Raw genomic sequence first — 6,935 nt, 5'->3', positions numbered from 1 at the left:
TATATATACATACATATATATAGATGTAGGTATATATATACTCTTTTACTCCTTTACTTGTTTCAGTCATTTGACTGCGGCCATGCCGGAGCACTGCCTTTTAATCGACAAACTTGATCCCGGGACTTATTCTTTGTAAGCCCAGTACTTATTCTATCGGTCTCTCTTGCCGAACCGCTAAGTGACGGGGGACGTAAACACACCAGCATCGTTGTCAAGCAATGCTAGAGGACAAACACAGACACACAAACATATACACACCACACATACATACAATATATACATATATACGACAGGCTTCTTTCAGTTTCCGTCTACCAAATCCACTCACAAGGCATTGGTTGGCCCAGGGCTATAGCAGAAGACACTTGCCCAAGATGCCGCGCAGTGGGACTGAACCCGGAACCATGTGGCTGGTTAGCAAGCTACTTACCACATAGCCACTCCTGCGCCTACATACATATATATTATATATATAATACATACATATATATATATAGAGAGAGATGTATGTATGTGTGTATATATATATATATATTATATATATAATTGCATACATAGAGATATGTATATATATATATATATGCATACATATAGAGATGTATGTGTGTATATATATATATATATATTATATATATATATATGCATACATATAGAGACGTATGTATATATATATATATATATATATATATATTATATGCAACATATAGAGACGTATGTATATATATATATATTATATATATATATATATGCATACATATAGAGACGTTATGTATATATATATATATATATATATATATATATATCTATATATATATAATATATATATATATATATACATATGTATTTATTTTATTTTTTATTTTATTTTATCTTATTATCTGAGTTTCAGCTCACGAGCTGTGGCCATGCTGGGGCACCGCCATTTGGTGTTGCTACATGAATTTACCTTCACAATGCTTTATAGCAACTGCCATTTGGTGCATGAGAGAGTTCGATCCAGCATGCCCTCATCTGCACCTCCTGGCGTGAAGTTGGTTCATCCGGGACACACTGACAGGAAGAGATCCCGTCCTACTTTAAGACATCCGCATCCACCCCATGCAGGTCCCTCAGGTTCTTCGGGAGGATATGAAGAGCTGTATATATATATATAATATATTATATATATATATATATATGTATATATATACATTATGTATATATATATATATATATATGTATATATATTATATATAATATATATATATATAATATGTATAATTTCTACAGCTGGATGCCCTTCCTAACGCCAACCAGCTGTAGAAACATTGCCAGATTAGACTGGAGCCTGGTGCAGCCTTCTGGCTTCCCAGAACCCCGGTCGAATCGTCCAACCCATGCTAGCATGGAGAACGGACGTTAAACGACGATGATGATGATGATGTATGTATATATATATGTATAAATATATATGTATATATGTGTTTATATATATATTCTTTTATTGTTTCAGCCAGGTGGTTATGGTCATGATGGAGCACCAGCATTAGTTTTCATTCTACTTTTGTACCCTCTCCACAATCCTTATATGTAGATTATGTAGATAATATAGATTGCTATATATATATATATATATACGTATATGTATTTTTATATATATGTGTGTGTGCGTGTGTATACATATATCAGTTTTAAGTTCTTGACATAAAGGGACACAATTGGTCGACGCACCTGTTTGCACCGGTAAACAAAGGTGTTTATGATGATTTGCCTTGACATATTGTTCCACAATTTCTACACCAAAGGTATCTCAACCTGAAACCACCCTGGTCGCCATCTCCCCCAGGTACTCTACAAATGAGGATCGGAACAGAGGCAGGTGTTGTAAGACAAACTTCTTAATCACGATTCCATTGTCACACAGAAATCGGGAACTCTTTAATGGATACAACTCGACAGTGACAACAGGTGACTAAACACGCTCTGACTCTATGTTCATAGAAATTGCTCTGCTGAATACACCCACTTGCAACGGTTGGAAGTCGTAGGAATCAACGTATGTCTAAGATTTGACCAATTCATTAAAAAAAATACAGAAAATAAATACCTTATATACATTATCTCATATATATATATATACTATATATATATATATATATATATATATAATTTTATTAAGTTCTCTCATGGAATCTGTTTTCGTACTTTCCAAAAAAGGAAATAACTTGGGAGAAAGACTGACCACCATACATGCCGTTTCCACTTGCTATTGATGAGCAAAAAACGAGTGTGTACGTGCTAGAAATAATCATCAATATTTTCCTTAAATCACAACATCCTGTCGTAAATAAGAACCAACTCAATAGTCCTTGATCCCCACGAAAAAATATTGTTGGTCATGTCCGGCTGGAATGGTAGTGATTTTATGAAGCTTGACCTGGGGTTAAAGAACAACTTGCTCCAGAATGAAAATGAGGTTACGTGGGTTTTTATTTCATTTTCTTACATATACTAAGTTTAATGTAATTAGATGTCTACCACAAATTTAAAATATTTCAATTTCGTTCTTGATTCGATCACTTGCAACTAGCACGATGCAAAAGGATTCCTGAGTTTTGAAACTTTACTTATTCTGCAAAAGATTGCCGCTCTTTAACCGGAGGGCAAATCTTGACTAAGTAATCCGATGATGAAAAATATTCCAACCATGACCATCCCGTTCTTTTAGCTGCATGTCAAAAACATCCTGTAAGCGGAGCGACCACTTATGTGGAGGGATAATAAATCTCAAAGTTACGGAAAATGGATGAAATTTTAATGCTTTTAACTCCTTTCACGTGAGTGTCCATAACATATATATGGCTGTGTGTGTATACATACACTCACTCACATACATGTAAATGGGAGAATGTATATGTAGACATATGTATATGTATATATAAATACGCATAGACAGACAATCCTGACAGAGATAAAAAGAGTTGTTGTAAACTGTACGTACCTTAGACTCAGTGTGTGTGTGTTGTGTGTGTGTGTGTGTGCGCGCGCCCATGAGTTCTAAATACATATTTCACAACCAGAAATTATCTATTCCGCAAATAAAACCGCGCTATATTCATTTTCGAAGCAGATCGATAACTTATATTTAGCTCCACGCTAGCATTGATTCAAAGATAGCACGGATGTTGTGGGTGTATCTATATCTTCTATTCTATATGGACATTTTTTCGCCAATAGCAACACCACTCAATACATTTTATACGCATTTCAGTGTGTGTGTGTGAAGGTGTTGTTCTATGTGTGTGTGTGTGTGTGTGTATGTGGGCGTATTTGTAAAACATCATATATGGAATTTCAGTGTTGTATGTGAAGAGAGATTGTTTCAAAATTAACGATATTCCTTAAAAAGCAATTACTAATCAAAACAAATCTCCAAGGTAGGTGTCACCAAAGGTAATAATGATATCTCGTCGGTAATTAAAAGAGATCAATTTGTCTTGTTAAATAAACGAGTTAGTCTTTACAATGAAGTGTAAATTATATAATAGCTATCGGCTAGACAAAGTAACTACAGCGATTTGGGTTTCTTTTTTTATTATTATCAATATATGGTAGTTAGGCTGGATATGACAGACATCACACGCATAATATAAGATAATCGTAGAGGAATACGCAGACAAGTGACACAGACATATTTAGATACGAAGACAGAGTGAAATGGACAGTAAGAGAAACGAACAGAAAAATAGTTTAATGAATGGAAAAAAAAATAGGACGGGAGACAGGGTAGATCCGCTAATGAAGTGGTAACGAATTGTGTTTGTAAAGGGGCTGCGAAGTTCATCAAAAGATTCTATTAGAAGTGTTTGCTATATAAAAGTGTTGGTAACAGAAAAAACGAGTGAATGTAAAGGGAAGAAGCGGGGATATGAAATTCATTTTCTAACTTTCGACAGGAAACAAAAACAAGTCCCCCAAAACATCAGAAAACTAGAAAAGAAAAAGGTTGTGTAATGACAAATTAATTTTTTGTTTTGTTTTTTTTTGATGAGCCAAGTTTGAATTGTGAATAATTTCCTCTGGGCGGGCAGCTGTCTGACTAGACGGACTCGACTCCTTCAATTGGTGATGATGATGATGTTTGTACCATAAAAACGTACTTAAATGGTTTTTGGAGGGTTTTTCTCCTCAATGCCACTCAACATTACCAATATAACCACCATTTCCCCTTATTGGAATAAAGACAAGAAATTAATAATAATAATAATAATAATAGAACAGTAATCAAAATATATAATTGTTCTCGCTGTCGTGTCTCGGACAAAATTATTACATTCATCATCATCATCATCATAATCGATGCCCTCTCTCTAACTACAATCGTCGAAATGGTTTACTCAGCAAATAATAATATAGTAATCGAGATTGGTTAAAACACTTTCGACTAAAAAATAAAAGAGATAACATTAACAAAGAAATCAGGTTTGCTTTCAACTAGAAAGCAAAACGATAATAATTAAAGTTGCAATGATTAAACCATAAGTGAATTACGATGGTGAAGAAGCAAATAAAAACACTTGGTAAGCATTTTAGAGCAACTTATTTTAGCCTGACATGTCGTCGTCGTCGTCGTCGTCGTCTTACGTAAATAAAATATAGAAATTTCATATGCGCTGGGTGTGTTGATGGGACAGTGTCAAGTGTGTGTGGAATATATATGTTAACACTGTATAAACAACATATTGAAATAAAGCAACTGGCAACATCCGTGAATGATAGAGAAGTCCTCTTCTAATTGACACCAAAAATACTGGCAGAAACGACAAATTAAAATCTGATGTTCCAATAATACAAAACCATTGAATACAAATAGCAATGTTGTTGATTCTTTCAGTTACACAATATGTTAGAGAAGAAATTTATAGAAGAGTGAAAAGCTTAAACAAGAAATGACATAGTTTTGCTATATTTTCCTCATTACCAAAGTAATGGCACCGACTGTGATGTCGCTATTAATAACTGTGTTAGTAGTGCTGGCTGCAACTGTTTATTATAGAAATAAACAGACGAGGCAGTTTTGTTGTAGTGAGGCAACGAGATTGTGGCTTCAGCAGATAAGAAGGACTGAGCTTCTTTGCCGACTGTTTATATATTATAAACAATTTTCCATTGCACACACACACACAAAGATGACAAGGGGTCGGGGTGAAGCCATGCTCAGTTGGTTCGACTGAGAGTTAAAAAATAAAAGATCTACAGAAGCCACTAGTTAGATTTACTCTCATTAGGACTTGCCCCTTTTCTTACCAAAGTGTTGGGAAATCATTATGTTATCCATACACCTCGACAAGATCCAGAGAACAAAGTTTCAATTAAGAATGTAAATGCAAAAGAATTTCAGAGGATTGTCAAAGAAGGTTAGTTGTAGTGTGAAGACCTTCAACGCCACTCGCAGAAACCAACAGAAGGCCAGAATGGACGAGTGGCGGGTAGAATTCTGGCGACCGTCATCTTGGCTGTTGGTGCTGGTCTCTGCGGTAATTACAAGAGTGAAGTCGATTTCCTAGACAAGCTTAAAGTTGGTCTCAGCATTAGTCTTAGAGCTGTGGACAAGGAAAAAAGATTTGTCTGTTGCCTTACTTGGTGTTATTTAACAGAGAAAAGACAGTCTGCGATTACCTACCTGATGGCAGCTAACATTGACATGTTGAATCACAAGTACAAACATCCAGAAACGGTAGTGTTTCGAAAAAGCATTGCTCACAGCCTCAATGTTGTCAGAGAAGACATGCAGGCAGACAGGCGGGCAGGCTGGCTGGCTGGTTGGAAGAGTCTATTTATTGAAGTCAAGGGGGGGGGGTGTTAGTCGGCCAGCTTACTAGTAGCGACACAGCGACTAAAAGAAAGAAAGAGAAAGGGAGAAAGAGAGAGAGAGTCAGAAAGACAGAGAGAGGAGGGTGAGAAGCGGCATGTTTCTATTAACAGCTAATTAAATAATATAAACATCTATCTGTCTGTCTATTTATAACTATCTATTTGTAAGACGGTGCGTGCATGTGTAAATATATTTCTATTTTTATTTATTATCAATATTTATTTTTATTCTGTATTAACTGTGTGGATTTGTGTTCAGCTCTCGCACACCCCTTTGGTTTTTCAGTAGACAGAAATTACGGTGCTTGGATATTTATTCCCTTCCTCATTCAGGGAGTTAGCTATTATTGGCCCACGTTGCTAAATATAGTTGTTTGACCTTTGCAACGAAACTATAGATATTCTCTTCCCCCAGCTCATTGCAAATGCAAAAACAAATCAATAGCAAGGCTTTAGAAGTTAATACTAACCTCAATCGCTTCACTATTGCTTCTCTTTATATGCATATTGCTAACAGTACATGCAGTTGTTACAGGCGTTGTTGTTGTTGTTGTTGCCGCTGCTGCAAACCAAGAACTGAAGTGGTGGTGGGGTACTGGTCTGGGTTTGGGTATCTAAACAATTGCGGCATTACTAAGACAAGGAAGGATCCACCCTGGTTGGCAGTAGTAACTGCAGTAGAGAGAGTGCACATATCGCATGTGCATTAAACAAGAAACAGCAATCGAAGCAATTGCCATAACACTACTGCGCGCGCGCACACACACACACACACATATACACACAATCTCGCGCAACTAAAGCATTAAAAACTACCGGAAGGCAGGATTTACTGTTTACATAGCAGAGAGAGAGAGATGTTAGTATATCGGTATGGTTGCATCAAACTGAGATAAGACTGCACTAATTTACAGCGAGAGGGGTGCGTGGCTAGGCTAGCGGGTTACGAGAGCAGTGATAGATATATTGGTATATAGAGAGGATAGATAGACGAAAAAAATTGGACAGCTGATGTAATATATACGGGATGCAAATATGCTGCAAAAGAATAGGAAAGCTACAGATGCAATCTTAATGTG

At 36.1% G+C, this 6,935-nt stretch overlaps 1 protein-coding gene across 5 annotated transcripts in view; it reads right to left on the bottom strand.

Moving 5' to 3' along the window:
- The window catches only part of LOC115215943 (histone deacetylase 4), a 335,866-nt gene extending 330,047 nt beyond the window's left edge, over window positions 1-5,819 (bottom strand). For all 5 annotated transcript variants that reach the window (XM_029785321.2, XM_029785323.2, XM_029785322.2 and 2 more), the window contains exon 1: window positions 5,666-5,819. The gene's annotated coding sequence lies outside the window, so the exon portion shown is untranslated. The remainder of the gene's footprint in view (window positions 1-5,665) is intronic.
- Window positions 5,820-6,935: the final 1,116 nt, after the last annotated feature.

This window comes from Octopus sinensis, linkage group LG9 (genome assembly GCF_006345805.1).
Source record: "Octopus sinensis linkage group LG9, ASM634580v1, whole genome shotgun sequence".
NCBI lineage: Eukaryota > Metazoa > Mollusca > Cephalopoda > Octopoda > Octopodidae > Octopus > Octopus sinensis.
Note: the sequence above shows the minus strand (reverse complement) of the source record. Positions and strands in the feature narration are given on the sequence as shown.